The sequence below is a fragment of the Octodon degus genome, unplaced genomic scaffold (assembly GCF_000260255.1).
Source record: "Octodon degus isolate 3935 unplaced genomic scaffold, OctDeg1.0 scaffold00121, whole genome shotgun sequence".
Taxonomy (NCBI): Eukaryota; Metazoa; Chordata; class Mammalia; order Rodentia; family Octodontidae; genus Octodon; species Octodon degus.
In genome coordinates, this window is record NW_004524697.1 from 1,957,398 (window position 1) to 1,977,567 (window position 20,170).

Sequence of the window (20,170 nt, forward strand, 5' to 3'; positions counted from 1 at the left end):
TATACACTTTTTTAGGAAAGCAAGAACTTGAGGTCTAGACAATGAAGAGAGGGCAAGAAGAAAAGCTAGGAAATGTGACAGGGGCACAGTCATACATTTATATGCACAAGATAGGTAAGGCAATGGTCCTGAGAATCTTCAGCATGTTTTGAAACTAGAAGCTAATTGGTAGGATTCTCACCCTGACTAACTATATATGCTGATACTTGTAAACTAAGCAACTACACTGAAGAAAGCAATGTGTAAATGTAGGCTCACGCTTGGAATGCCCGTCATTCTGGTCTTCTCAATACGTACTTCTCGTCATGACATACCAGTTACTGCCACACTGTCTCTCAAATAAATATTTGTTTAAAAAAAGGTCACAAATGAAAAAAAAAGACAAAATAAAAGTCACAGGATAGTCCTGCCACAAGGCTGTATGTGGTTAGATTTCTACATTTCTGTGTAAAAATATGCAAATACTTATTCTTATTTTAATTTTTTATCTTTTTACACTTTTTTCTTCATCTTCTGGAGGGACACAAAGTTCAACATATCACTACTTGATGGAAAATACCTGTTCCACGTTATATTTAAGATGTTTGATATCCAAACAGATAGTGAGGTTAATCTCAAGTGCCTATGTTGTAGGGTAATAATAATAAGCCTCTTTTCAGGAGATGAAAAGTTACAGAAAAAGAAGGGCTGCAAGGACAGCCAACATTTCAGCCCTATCCTTTCAAGGTCAGTGAAGAAAGGACAGAGGAGAACCTGTACTATGACACCATGTAAAACAGTTGTGTCCCAAATTTTCTGAACAAGGAGATTATGGGGCCACAGAGGAAAATGATCAATGACGTAGAGTGTGCCTAAGGAGAGTCACATGGAGAGAAAACATTCTCTTAGTCTTTCACAGAGAGCCAATTGGTCAAGCAATGGCCATGACTCATCTGATGGCTGACAATGACAAAGGATCTACAAGATGTGGTACCGGGTTTTAAGTTAAACCCTGAGGGGATCTGACTGACCTTACCAGATACAAAAGTTACATCTCTTGTTACATAGGTCTTGCTTTATCTTGGTCTTAACCATACAGCATAAAAGTATAAAAACAAACAAACACACTAAAAGTACAAAAACAAAGCATAAAAAGTAAAGCCATATTAATATGCTGAGCTGTAAAGGACTCAAGTCAACAACTTCGGACATTGCCAGTCTTACAGAAAACCCAAGACTGGTCTGTATTGGGATACATGCACCTACAGTATTTAAATGACAATGGAATACCCTCCTCTGACCAAACTAACCAAAAAAGTAGGATAGAAATGAAAAACTGTTTTGTATCTGTATACTCAAAATAGGATAGATACACAGGTCCATTCTCTTAATTCAATGAATGGAGAGGTTTGTTCTAAAAGTGTTTGAGACAGGATATGTCTGCATTTTGTACAATAAATAACCACTAAGACATTCCTTTTTTTTTTTTTTTTTTTTTTTTTTTGAGGAACTGGGGATTGAACTCAGGTCCTTGTGCTTGCCAGGGAAGCGCTTATTCTGCTGAGCCATCTCCCTGGCCCCCCTAAATTTTTTTTTCAGAACCAGGGATTGAACTCAGGTCCTTGTTCTTGCCAGGCAAATGCTTGTTCTACTGAGCCATCTCCCTGACACACTAAGATAATAACATGCAATGTATTAATTATTGAAAATGTGCTAGTAATGGGTTGTGAAACTGTCTCATTGCTATTTGTTTCTTAATAAAATTATTTAAAGAATAAATACATACATACTTTTTCAGCTCCAAATTTTTAAATACATACACACTTTTTCTTTTTTTTCTTTTTTATTTTTAGGGAAGGATCTACAGGGTGTTCAGGATCTCAATGCGTAGATAGGATCATAGTGATCAGCCTGTTTACAGCCTCCCAAGTGCTGGGATTACAGAGAAAGGAGCCACCATGCCCAGTCTCTATTGACGTCTCAGCACACCCCAAGGGCCAGTGCGCCAGGCCCGAGGATCAAACCCTTGGCTCCTGTGACTGTTTGCAGGCTCTTTAATCCCCTGAGCTATTTGGTAGGCCCTAAGAGTTCCAAATTTAATAAAACATTTAGAATTCATTTACATTTACATTGACAAGCAAGTGAGAGAGTGAAAATGTAGTATAAAAAACATTCAGACACATCACGATTATGATGTATCCCTTCCCCCCCCCCTTTTTTTGTATTTAAGATAGGGAGCACAGGGTGTACAGGGTTTCACTGTGTAGATGGGACTCATAGTGATCTTCCTGTTTACAGCCTCCCTAGTGTTGGGATTATAGGAGTGCACCACCATGCCCAGTTTCAATGGCTATCTCAGCATGCCCCAGGGGCGGGGCTGGCACAGCAGGCTAGGAGATCAAAGAATCTGCATTCAAGCAGATGCTTTAATATGATTGTGATACATCCTAAAAGACAGCTGGCATGTTTTCTTTAATAAATCAGTAGCATTACTAACAACAAAAAAGGAAGACAGAGTTTGAAGTATACAGAATACAAAAACATAATTGACACAATCTAATAGAAACAAAATGTGGACCTTTCTAGGTCTTGACTCCCATACATATCTTAATTTTGATATGAGATAAACTTAATTGCTTATTAAGTAATATTTCATATAAAGCAAACAAAATATTTTGTTTTAAATAATGCCAACCATACTACTATGGAAAACTGTAGCCATCTTTTAGAGTCTTACTATTAAAATGACGTATGTGAGGAAATAAGTTCTTAGTAAAACAAATTAAAAGAAAATGACAAAAATTACATACATATTCTATGTACAGACAGATCTCAATAATTTTAGAAATAATGTGATTTACTGTGCTGCCTCACTAATTTAAACAAAAAGTCAAGATATAATTAGTATGAAAATTCTGGTGGTAAATCACCTAATGAAATGGGTAAAAGCACTTGGTGCTTCTATAGAAGTTTAGATTTATAAAGGATTATTTTTCACAAATTAAAATTCAGATGCATATATTCTTTTTTCTTTTCATATATTTGGTGCAGGATCTCACTACGCAGCTCAGACTCCTAGTGATCCTCCTATTCTGAGACTCCCCAGCGCTGGGATTACAGGTAAACGCCGCCACACCTGGACTCAGTCACTAGCTCAGTGCGCCCTGGGGGTGGAGCCAGGGCGGCATGTGGTGCTGGGAACTGAACCCTCGATGCATATATTCTTGAACTCTGCCAGCGGAAGAATAAAGGAGTTTATCATTTAAAAATAAGAATCTTCAGGATGTTTATTAAAGTAATCTGAATTTTTTTAAATCTCAGTAAAAAAAAATGTAAGATATTTAATCCTTTTTGAAGTGGAGAAATCATCTTTTGCATAACTCTCCTGGACATACAGACATGGAGGGTTTCCCACAATTCATTCTTGTTCAAATAAATAATGACCACTTTGTTGAAGACAGATTCTCTCTAAGGAAGTTATTTACAATTTGTGTGTAAATATTTTGCCTCTAAATAAGGCAAAAATTATCACTAAGTATGGATTTACATGACATCTTCTTTAAAATATGTACATTTTTATCACAAAAAACTAAGACCCTTTATACTAGAGAAATGTAATTGAAAACTGATTTACCTGGAAGAACAGCTTGAATTTTTTTAGATGAGACAATCTGAGAAGGAACTGCATTGTTTCTCCCTCCTTCTTTTCAGGAAAGCCACATTATCTGAAACTAAGAACTCATTATACTTGGAATTTTGTTATATGGACATAAAATGCCCCCTTGAAAGAAACGAGGTTTGGCAAATACTTTATGTCTCTTAGAAACATGAAATTAACAGAAAATATATGGATATTATGACTAGGTCTCTGTTGATAGTTCATCAACTTTATGCCTCAATGAAAGGTTAATTTTGGTTCTAATCCTGAATGACATTGAAACATAGTATCAGAAATAAGTTGATTTTACAGATGCTATTCAAACTCAATTACATTACACATTGCCAGGTGATTCGCCCAAAATCTAATGAAAATTATAGAACACAAAGTAAGAAATTGAAGATATTAGAAGATCGAAAGATCTCTTATTCACTGATCAGAATTAATATTGTTAAAAATGTCTTTGCCAATGAAACATAAAAATATTTAAGTTTATATTGACTATGAGGCCCATTTTCTCCCTAAAATTTTGTTTTCCTCTTATTAAAGATTTAGCTTGGTCCAAGAGGAATGGATGAATAGGAACAAAAAAGCTCATACTTTCTAAAATTAAAATCATCATTTCTTTTTTGCTATGGACTCAATGTGCTTCTCCCATCATTTGTACGTTAAAATTTAACCTTAAGTATAACACTATTATGACGTATGCCTTTGGGAGAAGTCATGCAGGCTCTGTTTCATGAATGATAATATAATACATATTTTAAAAAGGTAGAAACCCATTCGTAGTCCATATTACGACAAAGTAAGATCATGCAACCCACCACGTAAATTGTCTGTTACACTCATCCAGGCTTGATAGAGCCAAAGATAACCCGAGGCAGCTCAGTCTGGCCACATTTAGCCACACACCTGGTCCTTCCCAGCAATGAGAGGTGACCAGCCCTATTACTCCCTTCAGGGACTTTCTGATCAGCAATAAGGGATGATAGATGCTGCCCAATAAAATTCTTTTAAGCCTTTGTACTTCCTGCTTGCAAATTTTTACCTCTGACCTGATGCTTTGGAAGTTCATTTCATCAGCCTGCCTGCATAACAAAGTGTATTGCCTTCCTACCCCTTGATGCAAAGCATGTTTCCATTGGGTTCAGCATGGGTTTCACAGAAATACTGTAACAGGGTCACCCCTTTGGAATCGTCCCTGATAGGATTACTTCTGAAGCATGGTCCCATTTAAGTGGTTCAGATGTTAAATATGAAATAATCTTTAGAGTTGCAGAACCCAGAACACCTGTTATAATTTTTAATGCTCCTTCTAAGTCTTAAATTATCTGGATTAACTACCAGAAAGCATGTACACTCATGTGAGATTTGATTTTCAGAAAGAAAATACATTCGTCAAAAAGATCTACTGAGGGTGGCATGTGCCTGTAGTCTTGGAACTCTGGGAGCATGAGACGGAAGGGTCACAAACTGGAGCCCAGCCTGGGCAACGTAACAATTTAGAAATACTCTGCCTTCTAATGAAAAATGAATAAATGGCAAGAGATGTATCTCAATGTAAAGATCCTGAGCTCAATCTTTAGTATTAAACAAACAAAAGCAATCAGAGCTATAGTCAGGAAGTAGAGTAATATTGCTAATTCCAGAAATCAGAAAAATGGAAAGCGTTCTTGAAAGGATAAAGATCCTGGTGTGCTCATATCCTTCTCTGTGCCTCCCATTCTCCCCTTATAAAATCCTTTCTCCTCCTTGGGTTTTCAAATAAGGAATTTGAGGATGACAGCTTCACCATTCCCTTCAGGGCCTCACAGACCTTTAACAAACCTTTGTCTCTCCTACCCAAATTCCCATCTCCTGCATGGTGGCCTTTGAACAGCAAACAGTGCAGACATTATTCTAGATCAAGATGAATGCCTTCATAAAGGAGTCCTAAGGAAGCCTGTAAGAGATTTTTTGCTTCCCTGCCAGTTTTCCATAAATTATTTGAAGTTATCAGGCAAGAATTTCACATCATTACATTCTGAATACATTATACTCCCATTAGTTATTAAAAACTTAACATGTGGTCTTTTCAATGAAATTAAATGTAAACAGAATAAAATGAAAATGGAGAAAAAAATCAGATATTTCAGGAAGGTTCTCTTTCTTTCCATATCTGTGTGTGTGTGTGTGTGTGTGTGTGTGTGTGTGTGTGTGTGTGCCTGCATTTGTATGTCTGTGAGAGAGGTAAAGGGAGAGGAGGAGAGGCAGAGACACAGAAATTGTGTATGAATGGTCATGAGTATTAGCCAGGTGCCCAACATATGTCTGAAAATGAAACTTTCATTCTCAAGGTAACTTGATTGTGTTTGTTTGGGTTTTTTTAGGTATTCAACAATGGTAGCTACATTGAACATTGTTGTCTTCAATGTAGTTGCTCATGTTACCAGATATAACCATCTGAAATTGGTAAAAAATTTAAGTTGCCATCAAAAGACAGATAAAAATTATCTTAGATATCCTGTGTGGCAATTGCTATCTTGATACTCACTGTATTTTTGAAACATTACACCAAAAACAAAAGGAAATTATATTTCATATTAAAAAGAAGGAAGCCCTATTCTATAGTCTTTGCAGAAATAGAAGTAGTTGTGCAACAGTAAATTAAAAACAGATGACCTTATGGATGTCCACAACACACTAGAACTTTGCGTGATATCCTATCCTCAAACTATTAGAAGTGCTGGTCATTTACTTGCCATTCCAGTATTTATCTTATGTTTTACTCTTAGTACATCTTTGCTATCATGAAAACTTTTTCTTAGTTCAATTGTTTTGAAACATTTAATTTTTAATTAATTAGTATTTAATTTTCTGAATATTGCTTAATCTTAATGTTTGTTCTAAGATTCATACTATATCTTTGACTTACAATTTATTTAAAAGTCATCCTATGATATCTTCTCCTAGTATTAGAAACTTTAAAAAGTATTTCCATCTTCTATTGACTTTATATTGCCTCTTCCCTGTCTTTTATATGTACACACACACACACACACACACACACACACACACACACACATATATGGTACTGCAACTTCTCTTGCCTTTTGAATTATGCTCTTTGTTATTTCCTACATGCTACTTCTGTAAATATTAAAATATTTCAAGTTTGTATAACTAGAAAATCTTACTTTTAGTTTTCAAAGGTATGTTTGCTAAGTATAATATTCAAAGAGGACAGATCTTTTCTTTCAGTCCTTTAATTAGTCTAGTTTCTTATACACTTGGTCCTTTTTTTTCTTTCTAATGTGGAATAAGGTGCTTTGTTCTTCCATAGCTAATATTTTTTATGCATATGTGTTAATGAATTTTTCTTTACAATAAGTTTTGGACAATTTCATTTTTGTGTATCTTGGTATGATTTTATTTAAATTTATTGTGCTAAAGGTTCATTTTTCTTGGAAATATGATATTATAAATTGTACTAAGTTCATAAATCTTAAATCTTTAAATATTTATTGCCTACTCCTTTCCACTTTGAGAATTCCAATTATATGAATATAAGTTTCTTGGTTTTGACAGTGAATAAATAAATAAATAAATAAATAAATAAATAAATACAAACAGATGACTGATTACATTTCCTACATCTTACCCTGTCCTCTAGTACTTTATCACCAACTCATTTCAGCACTTGAAAACGCTCTCATTTTTTCTGTCAGGTCTGTTCAGTTTACTCTCTCTCCCCTCTCGCAATATTAACTCCTCATGCAGGAGTCTCCTAGACTAAATGCACCACCCTGGCTGGTGTATTTTGGTTTGCTTTGGAAGAATGATGAGAAAAATAGCAAGGTATCTGAAATATAGACTGTTGAAATATAGAAAGTGGAGTTTTTGTATACTTACACAAAGTGTTAGCAGGAAAGATTGGTTTAGGGTACCGGGACTAAAGAAAACCAAAACATGATGGTTCTTCGTCTTCAGCACCATGTCCTAACAAAAAGTGACCTACGCAAGGCATTTCCCAACCTCTCATCTGGCAGGTGAGCAGAAAATCTCGTTCTCTGGATCACAGTGGCATGTCTCCCCCATTAGCAATCAGATCCTGCTAGGAGGGCTGATCTTCCAGGACCCAACTAACAGAGTGAGGAGCCAAAGAATTCTCTTTCCAAACTCATCTTGGGACTCGTATGCCACACTCAGAAATACCTAGATATCTCTGCACCAGCGTGGACCCTACCAGTACAACTGCTCTGTAGAAAATGCCAACAAATACACATACTGTTACGAATGCCTAAAATTAATAAGTGGTTTCAGCAAGCCAACAGGATCCAAGTTTAAGTTAAAAAGTTTAAGTTTGATATTAAAAAATATTAATAAAGAAACTAGAAATAAAAAGGATTGGAGGACTCAACAGAGTAAAAGGTGTCAATTCTATCTAAACAATTCTTTAATTTCAGCTTATATTACATTTTTGCCCCAAACATAAATTTTCAGTCAGTAAAACACCTAAACTCCGGCATCTGTGTTGATGGTAAATGCATATGTATTTAAATTCATAAAGAACTGCCAAACTGTTTTCTAAAAATTCTTCACTCTTTCACATTCTAAACAGAAATACCTGAGTTTTGTCTTTCATGTGGTTTTTTTTTGCATTCTGATTAGAGCTTGCTATTTGGGATATTTAGCAGTCACTCTAAGAGATTTGTTGAGGTCCCAGGATGGGTTTAATTTACATTTCACTAATTAGTAAGCCTCCTGAGTATCTTCCATATGCATATTTGCAATCTATGTATTATATTCAATAATGTCTGCTGAAATATTTTCTTACTCTTATTTCATTAGGGTTTTCAAAATATAACTCAACGAATTTTTGATAAAGATAAAATTCAAGTGAGAAAGCATTGAAAATATGAGAACATGGTAGCCAGATATCTCAGTGGATTGAAGTGCCCGCTTAGGCAGATGCAAGGGCCGTTTCATCCCCAGCTGGCTGTGTCAGCCCTGCCCCCGGGGGGCGTTGAGACGGTAATCAAGACTGGGCACGGTGGCCAGCACCTGCAATCCCAGCACTTGGGTGGCTGAGAACACTAGGAGTCCGATCTATGTAGTGAGACCCTGTAGACCCTGTACTAAATACATAAAGAAAGAAAATATGAGAACATAAAAGTATTTGATAAAAATGATGGTCATATGGATTGCAGCATCAAACACCTTGAGTTTTTTAAGGTTTCTTACATTGCAGAAATTGAGAAAGCACCATTGTCTTTGTTGTATATCCCCAATACTGATTTGCATACTATTTGATTTATTTCATCAATGTCTGGTAGTTTTCCACACATACATAATGTATGTTGTTTCTTTGTTTAATCCTTACTTTTTAAGCTACTGAAAAAAATTTTAAACTTCTCAATATCAGGTCGTTTTTCAGTGGTTTTTCTATTACTGGACTTATTCTATTCTAGACTTAGCGGTCTGAGTATGTAGTTTATATATATTTCTCCTGTGCTTTTTTGGATTTTAGACTCTGTTTATAACCTAGAATGGGATCTGTCTTAATAAGTGCCGGATGTGAGCTTGAGCAAAATGGGTATTCAGTTACTTGGACTGGAATGTTCTAAGGATTTCAATTAAATGCAGTTGATTGCTAATACTTCTTGGATCAGTTTTACTCCTTATGGTATTTACTGATATTTTGTCTTCTGAATCTGTCATTTGAAAACAAAAAGCACTACCTTTTTAAAATATAACAGCGATCATGTCTTTCCCTGTACATTTCCCCGAGTGTTGCTTTGTTATCCGGACACCCTTGTTAGGCACACACGTATTAACTGAGGTGGTATCTCCTAATCTAAATGACTTCTTCCTCATTGTATAGTGTCTGCCCTTATCCTTGACAAATTTCTTCTTTCAGAAATCTGCTCTGTCCACACTGATAATCTTATCTTTTAATTGTGAGTTTAATGGTCTATTATTGTTATAATTGGATTGATATCTTCCATAGTCATCTTTATTTTCTAGTTATTACGTGGTTTTAACTTTTTTCTTTCTTTTGCCTTCTCTGATTTAATTTAACATTTTCATGACTGTCTTTTTCTTTTCCCTTTCAAAATATTGCTTATGATACTCTATTTTTTTGAAGTTTCACTTTACTATTTTAATATATATACATATATATATATATGTATAATCTAATTTTGCCTCCTGCAAATAATGCTATGATTACTTCATATTCATTATAAGTACCTTAAAATAGTATTTTCAGGTTGCCCCTTCTATTACTTAGGTACTGGTGTTGTTCATTATTTCACTTTTCCATGTGTAACAGATACCCACTACATAATTTTTTTGAATTTTCAAATTTTATTTATTTTATTAATTTCATTGAGAAACAAATAACAATGAGACAGTTTCAAAACAGGTTAGTAGGACAGTTACAATAATTAATACATTGCATACTGTTGTCTTCATAGTAGTTATTTATAGTATAAAATGCAGACATGATATCCTGTCCAAACATTATTAGTACAAATCTTTCTTCTCACTGAATTAAGAGAAAGTAGCTGTATATCTATCCTAACTGTTCTGTATATACAGATACAAAATGGTCCTTCATTTGTATCCCTTTTTTTGTTTAGTTTTGTCAGAGATGGATATTCCATTGCCATTCAAGTATTGTAGGTGAGTGAATTCAGAAAAATAATACAATATACTACAGTAGTCAATAATAGTAGCGGGTTATCCATATACTAGCAGTGTCAGAAGAAGTTGAGTCTTTTATAGCTAAGCATATTAATATGGCTTTACTTTTTATACCTCATTTTTGTACTTTCCTACTGGATGGTTAAGACCAAGATAAAACAAGTCTTATATAACAAAGAAATGTAACTTATGATTCTGACAATGTCAGTCAAATCCCCTCAGGATTTACCCGGAAACCCTGTACCACAGTTTGTAGATCATTTGTCATTTTTTATTTTTTAACTTTTAATTTTTTTCTTCACATTTAGTAGGGACTTAAAGTTTAACATATCAATATTTGATGTAAAATACCTGTTCCATGTTACATCTAAGATGTTTGGTATTCAGACAGATAGTGAGGTTATGCTCCCAACTGCCTATGTTATAGGCATTAATCTTCTCTTCTGGAGGGTTAACAACTTAAGTTTGCAGACCAAAACTTAGAGAAAAGAAGGGCTACAAGGACAGCCAACATTTTGGTCCTAGTCATTCAAGGTCAGTGAGGATGCAGGACATAAGAGAACCTGTTCTGTAACATTCTGCAACTCAGTGGTGTTCCAAATTTTCTGATCAAGGAGATTATGGGGCCACAGAGGAAAGTGACCAATTGATAGATTTTAGATATATACAATCATAAAATTGATTATAAGGAATTTTTACCCATAGAGATGTATCTTGCTTTTACTTTTCTTTCTATTTTGTTCCCCTTTCTTCAACCTGTCATCCTCTCCTGATTTACAAATCTTTGTATTAAACATAATTTTACATAATCACAAGAAATATTTTCCTTGTTTTTGTAGATGCTTTTGAAAAGAAAGCTTTATAGAGAGCTTTCTTCCTTCCAAATAAATTGCAAAATTTCTTCTGGATCAGATTTGCTGATGACAAAATCTTTTCTTGGAGAAATATAATAAGTTACATGAAAGCCTTTATTTATCTTTCACATTTGAAGAATAATTTCCCTGAACATAACATTCTGAATTGATGGATGATTGTTTTTTCATAACATTTTAAAAATTTCCACTGTCTTCTTGATTCCATGGTTCCTTTTTATTCTTGTTCCTGTGTACAGGAAGTGTTTTCTACTCTGGCTTTGTTAAGATTTTTCTCTCTGACTTGATTTTCTTGTTGAAATCCAGTATGTTATAACATATATAGATCAGAGGTATGCCATGACATTTTAGGATTCAAACTACTGTTGATTAGAACTAGTTTTGGCAATCAAGACTGTTACAAAAGCATTTTAGTTTTTTTTTTTAAATCATGTTATTAGTATCATATTTTAGTCCTTAATTTTTTATAATGTTTGAATAAATCTATTTAAAATAATTAAGAAGTTTTGATACTTATCCTTCCTTTTAAGTATCTACTGCTTAAAATAAATCATGGACAATTTCATAGTTGGAAATCAACAAAGTGATTCAAAATGGGTCTTCAACCTTATTGTGACAGTACCTGCCTACTCAATGGACACATTTATTTCTCTTTTTGTTTCATATTGAAGATATCAATTTTAGTATGAAGTAGAATTTTAGTATGAAGATATCAATTTTTGATAAATATCATAAATTGGTGTCTTCTGAGTGAATTTTCCCTGTGATCTCTATACTCTAGAAGTGTAGATATTGCTGAGAAGATCATTTAAAAATTAATTGTATACATGCATGGGTAAGGACACACATAGCTTTTTGCTATATAAGTCTTCTATATCAGTTAATAACATACTTTACGGATACTACTGTGGGAAGCCAACAACTGGTATCCATTTTATAATAGTGTCAGCCATTTTCTTAAGTTTCTATTCCCCTGCTGAGTTAAGTTTCTGGTCCTTCCCACCTTGCCCATTCCCCGTGATATGCCCCAGGGGTGGGACCTTCCTCCATTGCCTAAATACCTGCTGACCTCAAAAGCCGAGACTTTCTCATTCCTACACTCCCTATATATACCCAGCACCTCCCCTGAATAAGTGAGACTTGATCAGAATCCTGTCTTGTCTCCATTCTTTGTGTCTCCTGTGCCTTCTCATCCCCACTCCCCCTCTAGGGTCCTCGTTGACCAACCTACGGGTCGAGACACACTACCTGTTCAATAGAATTTTAGAAGTGATTCAATCTATGTAAAGTAAATATGGAAAAATATATTAGCTTATTTTTTTCTGAGAGGAAATACTGATGCATTAAAGTAGTATGGTCAGCCTCTTTCCTTACATAAAGCATCAGGTTACCAAAGAGACACATCACTGTCTGGCTTCAGATAAACAGGCTTTCCTATAGCTAAGAGAACACCGGTTAATGGAGACGAGTTGAGGCTCTATTATTATTCAGTGTGCTCTCATAGATGTGTCAGATATTGTAGTTCTTCGGTGTCTCTCATCACTAATAGTCCAACAATAGAAGCTGAAATTTATTTTCTAACCACTGCTGCTGTGTGAGTACTGTGGAAAATTTGTCCTTCCTGTGTGAGTAATGTCATATAAAACTCTTCAGTTTTCACTTGAGGCCATTCTCAGCACATCAGAGGTATTTTGAATGTAATAAATAAATTTTTCTGACCTTGGAGCCAAGGAATGACACTGTATAATACTGAATTATTCTTTGTGAACTTCTTTAAAGATAATGTTTTTTTCAGCATCTGGGTTTTGGGATTTGGAGAAAGATTGAATACGGGGTGTACAATTAACTCAGGCATTTTCTTTTGATTATATGTTATTTCTTTAAATGGGTATCTACCTTGCAAATTGTTAACTCAGGAATTATTAGAGCTAGTACAATGTGTTCAATCTAAAGAGTTATCTTTTAGCAATTCTTAAATATTAAAAACATTAACTGTTCACAATTCAATGCAACATATCATTAAAACTTATTCCTCCAGTCTAATTGAAAGCTTGTACCCTTTGATGAGTGTCTTTCCATTCCCTTTTCTGTTCTTGGCACATACTGACACCCAAGTGCGCGTGAGCGCGCGCACACACACACACACACACACACAGAGTAGGTGGGGTGCTGGATATGCTAAGTAGCCTCATTGAATCTTTTTATAGTCTATACATAGACCAAAATATCATGCAGCACTTCAGAAATACAGGAAATTATTATCAGTTAAATATAAATAAAATTCTTTAATCGGCTAAATATTCAAAACTGAAGATCCTGGTTAGCTAAGCACTATAGTTTCTCTAAAGTTTTCCAGAAGTTATGAATGATTCCAAAACACTTCTTTCATTAATGTACATAAATACTCTTATCTTTATTTTGATGGAAGATATTATAAACTCAAAGAATTTGTCATCTTAGAGTAATTATCATATCTGGGATGTGATAACATATCGTGATCAGTTATTATCTGTTATGTTATGTCCTACTTGTTATTTTCTGCTTTCCTTCTCAGAAATATCCTACAAAGAAGATTATATATATATATATATATATATTATAGATTTCTAGGTATGGTTCAATAATTTGGGGTATTTTAATGAATTATAACATATTTAATAAGCATGACTGAGCCACGTGTTTCTTTCTCTTAATAAGAGTTAAATGATTTAAATATTACAATGATGAATCAGAATATAGAAAGAATAAAGTAATAACATTTCTAAAAGTAAGCCCCCTGTGCTCATAAGTGTTACATATTTTCAGTGGACAGCAAACTCACCCAAGTTGATCCCTGCTGTTGTACGCTTTAGAAGAGTAGAATTTTAAAACTGGCTTGAAAGAAAAATGTTTGCTTGATATTAGATTGTCATAATTCCATAAATATGAGTCAGAATATATATTTTGCCTGTTCAAATGCATTATGTATGGTAGACAACAGGATTGATGAGTAGGCAACCCATTATGTCCCCTTGTTGGAATGATAATTTTTAAAGCACAAAATGCCTATATACACAAAAATTCCCAAGTGAGAGATTTTGGAAACAGAGACTTGATAAATTATTACATTATTGTGTCAATTTCTGAAAGTGATGTGGTAAACAAAATGCTAGTGACCCATCCAAATCCCTTAATGTGCCTGTCTTACTTTTTACTTTTCTTTTCTTCTCTTTCTTTCTTTCTTTTGTTTTATTTTTGTACCAGAAATTGAACTCAGGACCTTGTACTTGCCAAGCAGGCACTTGTGTCTCTGGCCGATAGCCAGGTATTCCCCTGTCTTTATATTATCCTTTCCCCTCATGTGTAGGCAGAATCATTAAACACGACGAATACCAATTGGTATTACACGAAAAAGGTATAATTTTTCAAATTAACTGGAGTATCCAGTTAGTTGAATTTAAATGATCACAAGGGCATTATTTTGGATGGGATGGAATTAAATAGGTAAAAGCCATAAAAGTAAGACTATTCCCAGATAGCTTCAATGAGAAGCAAAAAGCCAGGGGAAAAGCTTCCAGTATGAAGAGGCAGTCTTGGAAGCTGAGGACCACAGCACTACAACTACAACAAATTGAATTCTACCAACAAACTTAATGAACCAGATTTCAATCTCCTGAAAAGAACAACAAAGTGCGTATGTCTTACTTTTAACTCCTCAGACTAACAGAGGACTTGGCTAAAGCTTAGTCTTTTAAGATCTCTTGATCTGTGGAGATATATTATAATAAATATGCCATAGTAAATGTTAAAATAGTATTTTAAATAGTTAAGTTTGTGCTAACTTGTGCAGCAAGAGAAAATTGATGCATTTGGAAACCTGTTGTCTGTAATAGTCACTGAGATCCAAGGAATAACCTTTAAGATTTCTTTGGTTGGTAAGCAGGGAAGTTCTTCATGGTTATTTTCTTGAAAACTTAAAAATTTATCACTTTGATATGAATGATGTGGAAAGGAATAAATTTTTAAAAAGTTTTACTTTCTTCAGAAATCTTACAGCCAAATAGATGTAAAATAAGTAAAGAAGTACTAAAAGTGTCCAATGTCCCTTTTTATATAAGGCAAAATTTCTCTAAACATTGAAGAAAACTGTACCATTTTTTAAGGGCTAGGCCCTATGATATGTGCATGTATGCTGACACTTCTGCCTAATTTTACCTTGAAATCTAACAACTATTATGGGTCAGGAGTGTCTGATAACCCTCAAGCAGTTTGCTTGTCCCAGACAATAACTGTTATCCTCAGACCTTTAACTGACAAACCTAAGAGTACAAAGAAGCATAATATGATGTAGTAGATAATCAATAGTGTAGAGTATGGAAATTTATGGTCCTTGAGGTACCAGTAGAAGATTTAAAAGAATTAGGTGTTCCATAAACTCCTATAGAGGGCTGGGGAGATAGCTCAGTAGAATAAGTGCTTCTCTGGCAAGTGCAAGGGCCTGAGTTCAATCCCCAGTTCCACAAAAAAAAAGTCCTATGATCATAACTGTTAGTGTGTATTTTTAATTTTCTCAAGGTACATCAAATAAGCTTTTGAATTACAGAAATGAGCAAAGAAAGAGAAAAGAATTACAACTATACAATATGTAACTGCTCTATATACTAAAGATAAGAAGAATATTTATATTTGGTAGAACAAAGAACTAGGAGACCACTAGTAGATTTATGTCCCCAAAATTATGGGCAATATATATGTATCTACTTTTGCATTTGGATTCTTAAAGTATATTGACTTAGAGAGTGGAAGAATATAGAAGTACTACAAAGAATGTTAGAAGATTTGATAAGCCACTTCTCTATTAAGTCTTCTTATATTTATAGTAGTACTGATTTGTATTAGAGTGAATGGTGCAAAGATGCATAGGTATTTGCAGGAGATAGTGTGAAAATGGTAACATCCACTCAAATAATATTGAAAATCAGTATAATTTATGCCTAGAAGAATGGCTACTTCTTTGGCCTTCAACTTGTGTTAAGAGCACAGATAAGCCATTGTTAAAGTAGCTATGACCTGTTTATGATGAAAGGTATCCTCAGCAATGTCCAGGAATAGTCCAGCAGCAGCAGAGTTTATAGTACATTTCTGTACCACTTCATGTGCTTGTGGATGTGATGTCATAAAGGAGGAGAGAATGTTTCTTAGTTAAAGGTCTGAGGGTAACAGTTATTGTCTGGGACATGCAAACTGCTTGAGGGACATCAGACACTCCAGACACGTGATAGTTGTTAGATTTCAGGAAAAATTAGGTAGAACTGTCAGCATACATGCAAATATCATAGGGCCTAGCCATTAAAAAAATGGTACAGTTTTCTTCAATGTTTAGAGAAATTTTGCCTTATATAAATAAGGAACATTGGACACTTTAAAGTCACCAAAAAGTTGCTAAATTTCTGAGGCTGGGTTCGAACTTGTGATCTTCCTACCTCAGCTTCCCAGTTCTGGGACTTCAGGTATGCCATAAACACTGATTTCACTGGGATTACTGATGTCTATGAATGCACATGCACTTGGAAGTCAGGGTGTCCTGCAGAAGGTGGATCAGTGAGCCTATGTTCTTGGCATGTGTGCTCTTTGCTTATACTATTATATTCTTTACTTCCTACAACACAAAGGTATTTATTTTATAAATTGGATTATGATTCAATGCTACTATTTATTTTGTTGCTTAAATTAGTCTAGGGCTATTTATTTATTTTTGTATCTTTTTAGGGAAGGGTTTACAGGGTGTTCAGGGTCTCACTACTAGATCGGATTCATAGTGATCCGCCCATTTACAGCTTCCCAAGAGCTGGGATTACAGGCTCACGCCACTATGCCCAGTCTCAATTGCCGTCTCAGCACACCCCAGGGACGGGGCTGGCACAGCAGGAAGAGCGATTAAACTCCAGGCCCCTGCACCTGATTGCAACACTGTCATCTGCTGAGCTATTTGGCTGGCCCTTAGGGCTATTTTTGTGAGCTTTTCTATTTCAGTTAATTTTTGCATTTTGGCAGGCTCTATCTATTTATTTATATTTATTAATGAATATTTCCTTACTTCATAGCACTAAAAGATGCCCTGGAATAAATTGTTTTTCCCTGCACCAGCACTAGAATTAATCATTTCTAAAAGTGCCTTAGCTCTTTCTGTTAGAGAATATGGTCTAGCATCTTAATATAAAAATTAATGATGCTTATTATTACTGAGTTTTCACTATTCTTTCAGTAAAAGTAGACATTTATATGCTTGGAGGGACACATGTCTATATTTCTTTGTTTTCCTTCATGTAAGTATGCTAAATTATCATGTACTTTATCATAGCTTTAATCTGTCACAGAATTCACTGAAGAGTTTCTAGCTTTTTTGTAAACTTTTATCTTATATTAGAAATGATGTGTCCTCAAATACATTTCAGGTAGTAATTACATCTTGTTTAATTAATTGTATAACTCTAGTGATTGCAAAGCAGTTTCAGAATTCCCGAATATACTCCTGTTATATTGGAGTTACCAGCCATAATGCAGTGTTTGCATAAAGTTATTTCTGCCTTAACTTTATATTATCCAATCAAAATACTACTTTCCACAATTATGTATGGGAATGGTCTTTTCAACAACCTTCAATGACTTGTCATGCGTTAGTAGCATAGTTAAACTTATTCAAAATGGTCTTATTCTACCTTGGAATTCCTAAAATCTTAGCTGAACTTGTATTGTAATATGAATATATACATTAAATGTATTCTATACTGCTTGCGTCTATAATTTTGAAAAAAAATACATAGAATTTTGTGTCCACCCAGACAGAGAACCTTATAGCAAGCAAAATCACTGTATGTTTTCTTGCATATTCAAACCCAAACATTCCTGTCAATCCATATTTTTTTAATCTTCATGATTTTACAATTGAAAAAATGTCACATAATCAAGATCATATGATACACAAGGCAATTTGAACCTTACTGCTTTAATTTAACCCAATGAAAATAAGATTCTTTCATATTAGAATGTGAATCAATAGTTGATTTAAGAGTTCAGTAGTATTTATTTGTATTAGTACACTGCTTTGTGTTTATTGTTAACATATTTCAGGGAATATTGTTTCCAGCTCAAGCCTTCTATAAACATTGATGTGCAACTTTTATTTAACATTTTGTAACTTGGCTTGAGTTTAAAATAAACATGTTATTATTGCTTCATATGATAATTATGTGCTTCATTTTATAAGAAATTGGCGGTTTTCCAAAGGAGAAGTTACACTTTTTGTAATTCCATCAAGGATGAAAATATTTCTATTTCCTGTATCTTTATCTGACTTTGACGTTTGCCTTTTTCACTTTGTTTTCATTTTTATAGGTACATAAAAGTATCTCAATATGCTTTTGTCACCTAATCCTTTCCCAAAATGTTTGATTATAACTTTGTCCATCTTAATTGGGCAATTTGTTTTCTTATGATTGTTAAATGTTCTATGTATTTCTGAATACAAATACATTCACTGAAATGTAATCTCACATAATTTCTTCTAGATTATTGCTTGTGTCCTCTTTTTGAGTGTCTTTTGAGTAGCAAAAATTATCATCTTGATAAATCTAGTTTATTGAGTATGTTTTATGTTCTATGGTTTTATGATTTTATCTTAGTATTCATCGTATGTCCAATTTCACGCAGTTCTCCTAGAAACCTTTTAATTTTATGTTTTCCAATTTGGTCGACGATCCATTTCAAGTTAATTTTTATTAGGAAAAAACTATATGTCACCATTTGTTTGTTTCTTATTTATTTATACAGAGCCCAACAGTTCCAATAGCCATTCATAGAAAGAATATCCCTATTCTATAAAAATGCCTTTGCAAATAATCAGTTAAGCTTGTGAGCCAGTTTCTCAGCGTGTTGCCCTAGCTCACTGACTGATGTGCCTGCCTTCCCGTCTGTATCACGGACTTGAAGAATGCACACAACCTGGTAGCCTCATTCTTCCATTCTGCACTGCCTCCTTTAGCAAAGTGTTTTGTCCAACCTACTTCCTTGCCTTTCCATGCAAATGTGAGAATCAACTTGTCAAAAAAAAATTTGGTATTTTATTGGAACAATTTGAATCTATAGAACAATTTGCTTGGAACTGACATGACCAATATTGTTTCAAAATGTGAATAAACCTTGTTTAGCTCACCATCTATTTAGAGGACCCAAGATTTTTCTTAAATCATGATTATTTTGTTTATAGCATTCAGCTTGTGCACATATTCTCTTGTACTTCCACCGAAGAATTTATTCTTTGGTGCTATTCTCAATTTTTTCCTCTCCTATCTGTGAGTATCTTGAGACTTTCTCTTTGTTTTTCTTATTTTTCTATTTTATGAAAAAAACCCAAAATTTTTAACAAAATCATGAGATGATACCAATAATATTCTATGTCATTATCTTCAAAATATTTACTAGAGTTTGACATCAACAAAATAGATTTTCTATTACAAAGAAGAAACAAATACGTATTAGCATAAAATTTTTTGCTCAATTAACTGAAAGAAACTTAGTATAAGTGAAACAAGTTGACACAGATATTAAATTAAAAAATAGAACAGATAATTTGGGGGTCATTTGATCCTCCTTTTTGACATATATATATATATATATATATATATATATATATATATAATCAGTTTCTCTATTAAAGAAAGTGATATTTAAGATTTTATTGACCTCACTGTGTGGCTTTTCAGTGAATATCTGCATACAACGTATAATGGTAGAATCCAATAATTAGACTATTCATTGACTCAGGTATTTATCATGTTTTGTGATGAGAACATTGAAAGAGCTATTTTGAAAATATGAAATCCGTTATAATTGACTATAGTTACCAACTGTGCATCAGAACGCCAGGACTTAGTCATTCTGCTTCACCTTACTCATTACTAACTTCTGTCCAATTAGTCCCGTTGCTTTGTCTTCC

General features: G+C 34.1%; 1 protein-coding gene across 1 annotated transcript in view; it reads right to left on the reverse strand.

Moving 5' to 3' along the window:
* Positions 1–16,315, reverse strand: part of Adam29 (ADAM metallopeptidase domain 29) — a 23,391-nt gene extending 7,076 nt beyond the window's left edge. Inside the window, exons 1-3 of the mRNA XM_004640250.2 lie at positions 16,246–16,315; positions 12,424–12,475; positions 3,614–3,710 (exon numbers count right to left, since the gene is read on the reverse strand). The gene's annotated coding sequence lies outside the window, so the exon portion shown is untranslated. The remainder of the gene's footprint in view (positions 1–3,613; positions 3,711–12,423; positions 12,476–16,245) is intronic.
* Positions 16,316–20,170: the final 3,855 nt, after the last annotated feature.